We start from the raw sequence: 12,598 nt of genomic DNA on the forward strand, positions 1-12,598 counted from the left end.
ATGGATGGGAGTAAATACGAGCAAGACAGTTACTGATCATTACTGAGATGGCAGCAGGAAGACATTACTGAAGGTAAACAGACAGAGGAATCATTTTGAGGAGCACTCTGAGAAGCGAAGCAATCTTTGATCATCTTGATTAAAACATTATTGAGGGAAGAAATAAAACTATAGGTTTCTGGGGGAGATGATTTATTAGAAGGTAGTCTTGCTTATTATGGAATCAGACATGAGACCTACCTATTTCCATTAACTCTTTAAAACTTTTTAGTTACAAATTTCTTTAAATTATTTTTTCTCCTCAGCTCTTCCTCCTATCTCTATTCCCCTTATCCTAGCCTAGAAAACATGAAGAAATGCAAAACTCATAACAAGTAAGCATTGTCAGATAAAACAAAATATCTCATTCTGCATATCAGTCCATCACTTGTCATGACATGGGCAGTATTCTTAACTACTTGGTCCCGGGAACTACAGTTAATCATTTAATTGATTAGAGTTTTTAAGTTTTTCAGAATAGTTCATTTCCATTAAATTATAAATAAAACTGTTATTTGAATTTTGTTAGTATAAGTTTTGTGTGCCTAAGTACATCCCCCCCAAACTTTTAAGGTCTAATCACACAACATTCTGGAAAATATTCATTATTATGACAAAGGTTTTGAGTAGAAATTGGGATTGAATAGTAGAAGACCTTAGCATGTAAGCAATTAGGCTTGGACCACTGTAGCATGGCTGGGTTGAAAGAGAAACTAAGATGGCAGAGAAGTAGCTGGGAGAATTATAGCAATGGCAGCTATTGTGGTAGCAGCAGCAATAGTTTCCCCTCCAAAACCCATAGAAACAAGAAGAGAAGACATTGTGAGTTGTTAGGGAGGCAAAGACTTCTCAAGTATGGCAGCTTGTATGTATGGTTAAAGTTCCACTTAGGTTTCAGATGCATTGTGGGGAATATGGAGGAACTAATTTTTCTCTTTTGGTTTCCATTCCCTCTTCTATTTGCTTGTTCATTAGTAGACACATTAGGTCAAGCTATTTCTTTACATTGACTTTTGAGTTTTCTCTTTATAAAAGTTTGCGGGCCACAATGTATATTAATGTGGTCATAGCACTGGACTTGGAGTAAAAAAGACCTGAGTTCAAATCTAGACTCAGACACTTTTTAGCTGTGTGACCTTAGGCAAGTCACTTAACCTCTGATTGTTAGACAAAAGGATTCACTGAATCCATTGGAGAGGGAAATAGTAAACTACTTCAGCATCCTTGCCAAGAAATGGTCCATGGGGTCATGAAAAGTTTGGACATGAGTGAATAGCATAAAAAACAGCTTTTCCAAAAGAAAGCATAGATAAGCAGTATAATTTCAAAAGCGATCTAATCAGAAAAGTAAACTCTACATAATAGACACCTGAAGTTTCAAATATAATCATTTTTCCTGTTCTACTATGCATAGTACGTATATAGAAACGATCACTTTATTTATATTTGGTGATGATTAAATTCAAAATAGAGTTTAGAAAGAAGAAAAAAAGGCATATATACCTTTATTTGCAGTCCAACAGTGGAGAGGGAGGATGTTTGATTGAATAACTCAGAAGAGGAACTAGCTAGTTTGTTAGCCTGTAAATGTGTTTAATAAATGACTCAATAACTCTCCAGACACAAAGAAGCTTAAAACCTGAACTTCATTAGTCCTTTTGATCACTCCTAGAAGAAAGAGCTAGTCGTAATCTATGTGCAGTTTACTAAGAGAGCCCAATATGAAGCTATGCTTTTACCTCTTCCAACTTGACCCAAGTTAAAGGAGAGAGGTACCAGGAGGGACTAGAAAAACCTGACTAATCAGAGTGATCTATGAAGACTTTGACCCTATCCCTTTTCCCAGAGGTAGCAGGGAATGAGGAGCAAGTTGTCAGCTAGTCATTCTTAAAATGACACTTGATGATTAATTACATTTGCAAAAGAAGGGGGGCAGCTGGGTAGCTCAGTGGATTGAGAGTCAGGCCTAGAGACAGGAGGTCCTAGGTTCAAACCTGGCCTCAGCCACTTCCCAGCTGTGTGACCCTGGGCAAGTCACTTGACCCCCATTGCCCACCCTTACCAATCTTCCACCTGTGAGACAATACACCGAAGTACAAGGGTTTAAAAAAAAAAAAGAAAAGAAAAAGAAGGCATTGGCTATCATGGGGATTGGCACATGCTAAAGTCCTTCGATAATTTGGATTAGGTTAATGAGTTGTAGGAGTAAGAGATCTCCACACAGCACTTAGGACCCTCCTTTCGGAAGAGAGAATTTTACATAATTATTACATATGGAAAATGAATTTATAATTGTTGTTTTTCATTTTTATCCATCATGTCCAACTGTCCATGACCTTATTTGGGCTTAAAGAAAACACCTTACCTTCTGTCTTAGAATCAATATTGTGTATTGGTTCCAAAGCAGAAGGGTGGTAAGGGTTAGGCAAAGGAGGTTAAGTGACTTGCCCAGAGTCACATAGCTAGGAAGTGTCTGAGACCATATTTGAACTTAGGACTTCCTGTCTCTAGGACTGGTTCTTAACCCACTGAGCCACTTACATGCCCCCTTGGGATTTTCTTGATAGATAGAAATACTGGAGTTATTTGCCTTTTCCTTCTCAAGATCATTTTAGTGATGACGAAATGGAGGCAAATAAGGTTAAATGACTTGCCCAGGGTGACATAGCTAGTAAGCATCTGAGGTCACATTTGAACTCAGGTCTTCCTGACTCCTGGCCCAGCATCTGGCTGCCATTCTAATAATTAGAGCTCTCTAAAGGGCTTCCTTCAAAGCTAGTGATTTCTCTGTGCTTGAAGTAATTAAAGGGAAGATAAATGAATGACCACTTCTTAGAAACACTGTAGATGGAAACCCTCTTTCATGTATGGGCTGGATTATTAGATGGTTTTAGCAATCTCTTCTCACACTGACATTTTATGATTCTATGTTCTGGACGTTTTACACAAGAGAAAGTCACTCATTTCTGAAATTTAAATGTTTAAAAGTGCTGGATCCATCTCAAACTGGCCTGAGAGAACTGATTATTAAATTTTCAGTGTGAGCTTTTATAGCTCAGGAATTAAGAAGCTACAAAATTGGGGTTTGATTTGTTGACTGATGAGAACAACTACTGTTGAGGTTAAATCCACCCCTATTTCTGTACAGCTGGGGACCTAAGAATGGTTTTACATGTAAAATGTAATAGAACTATATTTAAAAACATAAAACCTATTCTTGGCTCCTGAATGAATAGACAGTGAAGCATGAAGAAAGCAAAAGGGGTGGGGCAGGTATGTGGCATACAATGCCAGACTTAGAGTCAGAAGACATGTATTCAAATCCAGCCTCAGGCATGTAATAGCTGTGTGGTCCTGGGCAAGTCACTTAATTCTGTTTGCCTGAGCTTCTTCATCTGTAAATGAGCTAAAAAAGGAAATGACAAAACTATTCTAGCATCTTTGCCAAGAAAATCCCAAATGGGGTCATGGAGAGTTGGACATGACTGAAAATGACTAAATAACCACCAAAGTGGGAGAGTACCAGTGAAGAGGAGGGTCATCAAAGACAAACTTTAATTCAAAATTTTGCCTTTGATCACCAAATGAGATAATTAGATGACTCCTTCCAGGTTGTGATGTAATTGGATTACAGCTCTTTAAAATTTTTGTAAACTCCTTGTTAAAATAATATATTCGCAAAGAGAAGCAAAAAGGTTTTGGGCACAAATGAAGATTTTTTACACTTGTAATTAAGAAGGTATTAAAAGTGCTGCTTTCTAAGGTAGTGATTGCACTTACCATTTCAATTTGTATTAGACCCAGCTAAGGTATTATTCAGGATAGAAAGAGTAAAGCTTGGAGTGAGTTAAAGTAACTGAGAATCTGTATAATTAGAAAAAATAAATTACAGGGTTTCATGTAGACTAGTATCATATTGCATATAATGTTTCTTTCTCTTTGGTTTCTCTTGTGCATGAGGAAGAAAAATGTATGGTAAAGTCACTGGAAAGGCAAAGTAGGGTTGAAATAAACTTCCCATCATTAGTAGGGAGCAAACACAGAAATTATATTTTCTCCAATAGAGAGCTGAATATGACTCACTTCAGGACAAAAAAGTAAGCAAGAGTTTTGAATTATGTGGAACTGCACCAGCCTTGGGTCCAAACAGATACCTTGAAAGAATGAGGGATAAAAGATATGAGAGATATTGTAATCTCTGTGATGTTATTAGAGATTCAGTTGAATTGGTCATGGTAAAAACTAGCTAGAAAAGTCACACATTATTCCTAGTTATTTATTTACTTTAATCTTATCCAATGTGTGGTTGTGTAGTAGAGTGAGAAGATCACTTATATGGTTTAGGTTCAGAAGGACTTAAGTGACTGCCATTTTTTGGAAAGTCATTGTACTTCTCTGAGACTCAGTTTTCTAATCAGTAAAAAAGCAAAACAAAAAAAAAAACTGTTCTCTCTCTGTACAGAAATATTTGCAAAACTCAAAAGAGAATCACATGTTAATATGTAGGACATAGCTGGATAAACTATAATGTTCTATGTTATTATGACTGTGATTTTATTCAGGTGGATATTCATTGTATCAATGCAGATCATGATAGAATGATACACAGTGTTGCATCCTTTGTTATATTTGTTGATGATTTCACATAATCTTCCATGGAATATCCACCAAACATATTGAAGTCCTTCTCATTCTTTTAATATATTTGTTGAAACCAGCTTATTCTTAAGACTTTCTGTGTAGAAATCATTGTTTTTGTATCCCTTGAATCCAGTGCAATGTCTGGCACATAGTTGGTGCCAAATAAGTGCAATTTGATGAAATTGATTAATTGAATTGATGAAACTTAAGTGCAAGCAAGGATGAGATATAATGAGATAGAGCTTGGGGAATAAGTCTGAAATCTTGTGTTCATGAAAATTAACATTTGCTTACGAAAAACTTAACAATTATCCTAGCAACTCTTCACCCCCCCCCCCCCCCGCATCCTTTCCACTATATATCAGAGTGACTTGTGAAAAGCAATAGGACCCACCAACTTAGACGTAGGCCATGGTCCACCTGGCAACGAGAATAATCTGAATTATTCTTCAAGACTAGTTCATGACTATGAGTGGTCCTTATTTCGATTAACTCTAGTACAGTTTTATATAGTTTTACTGGGTCAAGCACCAAGGGTGCTCAGAAACATTCATTGAATTGAACAGAATTTCAAGGAAACAGAGTAACTGGTTGAACAAGAAACCCTTCCATCTGCAAGTCTGTTGGTGGCTTTGCTTTCCCAGGAACCTTTCTAGCATGCATGTAGGAAAAAGCTTTCTATCCTTTCACAAACCTTGGTATAAACGTATCTTTTTATCAAGTTTTCCATATAGGTGTGGCAGAGATATCCAGTCACAAACTTCTATAATAACTTTGTCACTGTTTTAATACCTTAATCTCCTTAGGCTCTATACATTTCCATGTAATGTTGACAGATGTTATTAGTTAAAACACTGAAATAGTTTGTATAAAATAAACTTGAACCTTCTTATATCAGATAATTTTACAGTCTGTGGTGGAAGACTCCCAGTGAAATCTAACAGCTGGAAAATGAAGCTGTTACTTTTGGGGGTTACTTATACATATTTGAGTGCTTCAGAAGATCTGTGATATTGTTGGGGTGAACACTCTGTCAAATGACATAGAATATATTCACGTCATAGTGGATGGCTTTGTTGGAAAAAAGAATCATCTCTTGGTGACCAGCTTTCTGGTGATGAGGCTCTCTGAACTACAGTAGGCTGGTCCATTATCAACCACGGTGATTGTATACTTGGAGCCTTCCCAGTGTTAGAGAAGCTGTCAGTTTGTGCTCTGTTCAGATAGCCTTTGAGAAGCCAGACTCAACTGTTTACCACTTTCTATGGTATTTTGTTTCTAAATAAAAAAAAAGTGCCTCAGACACTTACTGTGTGACCCAGGGCAAGTCACTTAATTCTGTTTGCCTCAGTTTTCTCATCTATAAATTGAGCTGGAGAAGGAAATGGTAAATCACTTATATCTTTGCTAAGAAAACCCCAAATGGGTCACAAAGCCAAACACAACTGAAAAATAATTAAAAACATCAAGAACAATAAACAAAAAGCAAATTCTATTAGCATATTGGTGAAAGTTGTTGATTTGCTAAAGTATGCATTTAGGGTAATCTATGACAACATATTAATTAACCATAAAATTTTACCTTTATGTTGCAAATTAGCTTTTGAATATTAACTCTAAAGATTTATGTGACAAAAATTGGCTTCCAATTCATTCTTTTTATTTTCATATTCTTCCCAGCTTATCTCTCCATCTCTCTGTGTGTCTTTCTCTTATATTTAATTCAATACTTGTTTTTAGTCAAATCTTTGGGCTTCATTTTCCTTATTTATTAAATGAGGTGAAAGGTCAGATGGACAATGTCTGATTTGTAAGGTCCCTTTCAAATTACATGACATAAGTTTTACAGACACTTTTGATTTCTAGTCTAGTAGTGTTTCCTCCACACCATATTTACTCTTTGCTTTAACCTCTTCCCTGGCATATGTGTGTTTGCTTGGGGCTAGGATTACTTTGCTAATAGTTACAGTTTTCCTTCCCAGTGCTGTAGTGAAAATAAGACAGACATTCTAGTTACATTCTTAAAAATTGTTTTTCAGTTCTTTTTTTATCCAAGGCTCCTGTAGTTGGGTGAAAAGGCTGTCAGAAAGGAACAGAAAAGGAAACAGTCACTATAATTGTCATAATGCTCTAATTATTTTTATTACACAGTCATTCTTATATTTAGAGTTCAGATCTTTGCATATGATATGGAAATATATGCAAATAACATGTAAATCAACAAGCCCTGAATTCAGTCTTTTAAAACATGCACACAGATATGCATCCCTCCAGGATGATTACATGGATTGTTGCTTATTTCATGTTCCATTGCTAACATCATAAAATAGTTTCTAATCTTCTGAGACCAACTTTTATGGGAATTCAAATAGAAATATCTTGATTTTCCATTACACTTGAGAACTTAGACCTGTGTAAATGCCTTATACTGGTAAAATTGTCTGGGGTTCTTCTATTTTAGAAGAAGAAAAGAGGGTCTTTTGTAGAAATAGGCCCTTCATTTTTTTTTTTAGATAGAAAGGGGTTCCATATAATTAAGAACACCCATAAGACTAATATCACCTCTCAATTAAGCTAGCCTCTTCATGGAAGCCACCTTCCTTCAGTGAGGAAATACATTCTTCAGGATTTGAATAAAGAGAATTTGGCTTAGAATGTCATTTCTCCCTGGTATCATTTGTGTGACACTCGGTAGGTCACAACCTCTGCCTCTGCCTCACACACTTTAGGTGCTTTCAGTGTGCCTGTGGAATTGAAACTTGCTAGGTTCAAGTTTCTTTTTCTGTAAAATGGTGCTGGGAAGTTGGATCCACTCGTAAGGTGCTTTTCAGCTCTCAGTCCTGTGAATCACACTGCTCCCAAAGTGGCCTTCTCCTTTCATGGCAGATAATTCCTCTACATTTAAACTGCCCACCTTCTCTCAAACTTCTGAGCTATCCTTTTCTGGTTAAACTTTCAGGAAGAAATTGCAGGGGTTCTGAAGCTGGGTTCAGGAAACTACTTTTATATTGCAATACTCTTTCGATGTAATTGGCTTTATTCATAATTTTATATATAATTTTTAGAAGGAGTCCATAGGCTTCATCAGACTCCAAAGGCGTCCAAGACATTAATTCACAGGCATACACACTCTCTTTTCCCTCTGCTCCCCCAAACTCCTGACTCTATTATATATTACTTATATATTAAGGACAGATGGGCAGGAAAGAAATGTATCAGCTTCCCTACAAAAGGAGAGAAGTAACCCACGGCCTTTGCACTTGTCCATACTTCACAGGGCTCTGAAATGGGCAATTGCTGGACAGCGCTTCATGGACCAGCAGGGAGGGCGGCAGAATACTGATTCGGAGGCTTTGGTGATACTGATTGGAAAGCAGCCAATTCCACGGTGGGATGGAGTCAGCTCCTAGCCAGGGTTCCAAACACTGCTAGAGGTGGAGGTGAAGTATACCTGGGCTTACATACTGGAGCTGAGAAGGCAGTGAAGGGGAAGGCTAATTAAGCGCACGCTAGGGGGAAATAGAAAAAGTGCAGCGGGTCAAATCGCTTTCAACCCTCAAAGCGTGGAGCAGGCGGCAGAGAGGATACTGTAGAACAAGGAACAAGGCGGGAGGGGACAGAACACCGCGCTATTTCGTCACAGACTACTTGCCGGACTATTCTCCACTAATTTCCACTTTGGTGCTTTGTCTTCTCCATTCCATTTCAGGAAGGTGGAAGTGGAGAAAGAATAAAGCAGTGAAGTCTACCTTTCTTTTAATTTTGATGTCCAACCAGAACACGTAGGGGATAGAAGGAGAGTTGAATTAACAATCTGGAGTTGAGAGCTTGGAAAGGACGCCCACATCACCTTGCAAAGTGGCCTGGGATCAAAGGGCAGAAAGGTTTGCAAACACTTGAAAAGTAAGTACTTTTGACGCAATTAAGAATGGGTAAAAAAAAACCAAAACAACGAACCAAAACAACAACCTTGAGGGAGTCTGTCTGTCTGTCTGTCTGTCTGTCTCTCCCTCCTTCCTTCTCCCCCTCTGTCTCCCTCTCCCACTCCCTGCATGTGTGAGAGAAAGAGATGGAGGGAGACAGAGAGATAGGCAGGGACAGAGACAGAGACAGAGAGATACAGAGAAGAGAGAAAGAGTATGTGTAACAGAGGGAAAGACAAAAACAAAGAAACAGACAGGCACACTTAAAAAAAAAAAAAGAGAGAGAGAGAGAGAGAGAGAGAGAGAGAGAGAGAGAGAGAGAGTTACAGAGACAGTCAGAGACAGTCAGAGACAGACAGAGATAGAGAAAGACAGACAAGAGACAGAGACAGACAGACAGAAATAGGGAAAGACAGAAGTGAAGGAAAGGAGAGAGGGACAGAGTTGGAAACAAGAGAAACACAGAGAAAAGGGGATAAAGGGAAAGAGAGGGAGACAGAGACAGATAGATTATATTTGTTGCCCTATACAGGTCTTTTGTCTCATTTGCTTCACGATATGTTCTTTCAAAGTGTAATTACTAGTTGCAAGCAAGGAATCAAATCTAGAGGATTGGAAGCTTGAAAAATACAAGTCTTGTGCTATAAGGCACACACACCAGATTATTCTCCAAAGATGGAACTTTGGGCCTCTGGAAAACATTTTTACATTCAAGATAGTTCTGGATTTTATTTCTGAATGAACACTTCTGTGTTTTTCTTAAATTTCCAGGACATCAGGAAAAACAGTCATGGTGGAAGAGAAAAAGAAGTATCTTCATTAAAAACAAATAGTATCTTACTATGTTAATTTTACAGTGCAGGTAAATTAAAAGCTGGAAAGTTTACCACACTGGCCTTTCATTGCCAGGTCAAGAAATAGTTCTGATTTGTGAATTAGTTCAACTAACTGAACTGGAGCTTCACAGAGTACTAAATTCAACAGAGGTTGAAACGAATCCAGTCACAGCCCAGCTGTGTACTCGGTGATGCTATCTTTCAAAAGGCTGCTTTTCACAAGAGCTCTATTACTCAGGATTCTTCTTTTTATTTAATAAGGTTTGAAAAAATGATGCTAGTTTTTTGAATAGTAAAAATACTTAGAATTGAGAATTCAGAATTAAAATTTTAACTAAAATTACAACATTGCAAAAGAACTACTTTGAACATTTGAATATTTTATTTAATGAGGAGTTACATGTTGATATTTAATCTATGATAAATTATCTCTCAGGAGTGTAAAACTGGAAAATATGGATATACATATGAATGTATATCTTTAATAAACACATACACATATCTTTTAAATTTACATTGATTATATACACCATAACTTTAAATTTACATTGGTTCCATACATTACAACTAATACTAAAGGTATCAGTTGCTATAAAAGAAACACTAGTTTTAGACAATAGCTTCAGTATCAATAGCTTGCTAATCAAACTTTCCTTACTAGACAAAATAATAAAAGTCCAATGAGTTTTCTATTTTTCAAAAGCAGGGATAGAAAGAATAAGATAGGGACCAGCTATATGGCTCAGGGGATTGAACACCAGGTCTAGGAAGTCCCGAGTTCACATCTATGCTCAGATACTTCCTAGTTGTATTACCCTGGGCAAGTCACTTAAGCTCCATTGCCTAGTCCTTGCTATTCTTTTACCTTGGAACAAAGATATGGTATTGACTCTAAGACAGAAGGTAAGGGTTTTTTTTAAAGCATATATTAAATTTAACATGGGAAAAACAAAAAACCTCCCCGTTTAAGTCCCTTTGGTAACTTCTCTTTTCTTTATATTTTTAAATGTTTAATGATGGGGGCAGCTAGGTAGCACAGAAAATAGAGTGCCAGTCCTGGAATCAGGAGGACCTGGGTTCAAATGTGGCCTTAGGCATTTCCTAGTTGTGTGGCCATGGACAAGTCACTTAACCTCCATTGTGTAATCTTTACTATTCTTCTTCCTTGTGACCAATACATAGGATTGATTCTAAGACAGAAGGTAAATGTTAAGAAAGAAAAAGAAAGACAGAAAAAGAAAGAAAGGAAGGAAGGAAGGAAGAAAGGAAGAAAGGAAGAAAGGAAGGAAGGAAGGAAGGAAGAAAGGAAGGAAGGAAGAAAGGAAGGAAGGAAGGAAGGAAGGAAGGTAGAATATGATAACAATGTTAAAAAAAACCTCTTTTTCTTTTTCTTTCCATCATATCTGCAAATGTATTATTATTGAATTATTGAATTCAATTCAATTAATGAATTTGGACTAAAGATATGGATTTGAGAGTTGTATGCAGGCAGATGCTAATTTAAAATAAGGAATGACCAAGATCCCTAAGTATATAAGGGCTGGGGGGTGGGGTGGAAGCATCTGCTAAAGCACTGAGTCTTTGAGGAAACCCTCAGTAAACAAGGAGAAAAATATAGCTCGGTTCCTTGAATATAGTTATAATAATACCTTACATTTATATGATAATTTATAGGTTCATCAGTACTTTGTTCATAATAATCCCCTAAGAAGTCAGTAGAAGTATTCCTTATTTTACAGATGAAACTAATGTTTAGAGGAAGAAAGTGATTTATTTAAAGTCTAACAGACAGCAATATCTAGAGGAAGCAGGATACGTATACAGCTCTTTTGACTAATACAATAGACAGAGTGCTGGATTTGGAATCAAAGGTCCTTGTTTGAAATCTGGCTCTGTGGCTTACTACCATTTTGACTTTAGTCAAATCAAATGTCTTGGGACTCACTTTAAAATAAAATCTGTTAAAGGAGGTTGGACTAGATGATCTCTAAAGTCTCTTCCAACTCTATATCTATGATCCTATGACACCAAGATTATTGCAATGATGAGTTCAGTAGCCATTTATTGAATAAATAAGAAAGCAGTAAATGGAAAAGAGGATTAGTCAGAAATCTAAGTAAGTAGATAATCTGTCAAGTAATGTCTATGAGACTTCTAGAAAGAAGACTTCTCAGCCATATTTATAGCAACATAGCATTAGAGTGGAAATTGAGACCTGAAGTATGCTTGGGGACTTGATATCAATTCACTAAGTGAAAAACTGTGTTACTTCTCTGGACCTTAGTTTCCTCATTTGTAAAATGAGAAAATTGGATCAGATGATCTTTAAGGCCCCTGTTCTGTGTGTCAGTTCTCCTTATCCAATTCATGTAGCTTCCATTTCCCTGCATGATCATGGCTGATGACCCCTTTCAGGCTACTGTTGAAACCAAGTACTTTTGATTATAAATAAAGTTAAAAAATCTTTTATCCTGTTCTTAGAAATGCTTGTGAGACTATTGTTCTCATATTGACTTATTGACTAATACTTAGAGTAAAAGAGTGGAGGGTTTTACTTTTTTTTGTGGCAACCGAAAGATTTGGAAATATTTTTCTTTTCTGTATTTTTCTTCTTCATCTGGTGTTCAGAATGAATTACAATTTGATGACAGCAATTTCAACATAATTGAATACTAACAACTTATTTAGATAGCCCTTTAAGGTTTGCCTTTTAGGATTGCCAAGAACCTTCCTGACAAAACAACCTTGTAATAAGGAGTAAATATTATTATTCTCATCTGACATGAAACAGGCAGGGAGAATTTTGAATTTTCATGCCTTGGTTACACACAAATGAGGATGATGACTCTCCAAGAATTTAAATAACTTTACCTTTTGTCTTAGAATCAATACTGTGTTCCGAGGTAGAAGAACAGTAAGAGCAGGCAAAATAATTTAAATAGATAGTATTTTATTAGTGTCAGAGGTAAGATATGAATCCAAGGTTCTTGGCTTCAAGTGAAGGACTCTTCCTACAATATCATCCAGATTCTCAATATTTATATCCTTTTATTTCTTCCTTCCTTCCTTCCTTCCTTCCTTCCTTCCTTCCTTCCTTCCTTCCTTCCTTCCTTCCTTCCTTTCTTTCTTTCTTTCTTTCTTTCTTTCTTTCTTTCTTTC

The sequence above is a fragment of the Gracilinanus agilis genome, chromosome 3 (assembly GCF_016433145.1).
Source record: "Gracilinanus agilis isolate LMUSP501 chromosome 3, AgileGrace, whole genome shotgun sequence".
Lineage (NCBI taxonomy): Eukaryota > Metazoa > Chordata > Mammalia > Didelphimorphia > Didelphidae > Gracilinanus > Gracilinanus agilis.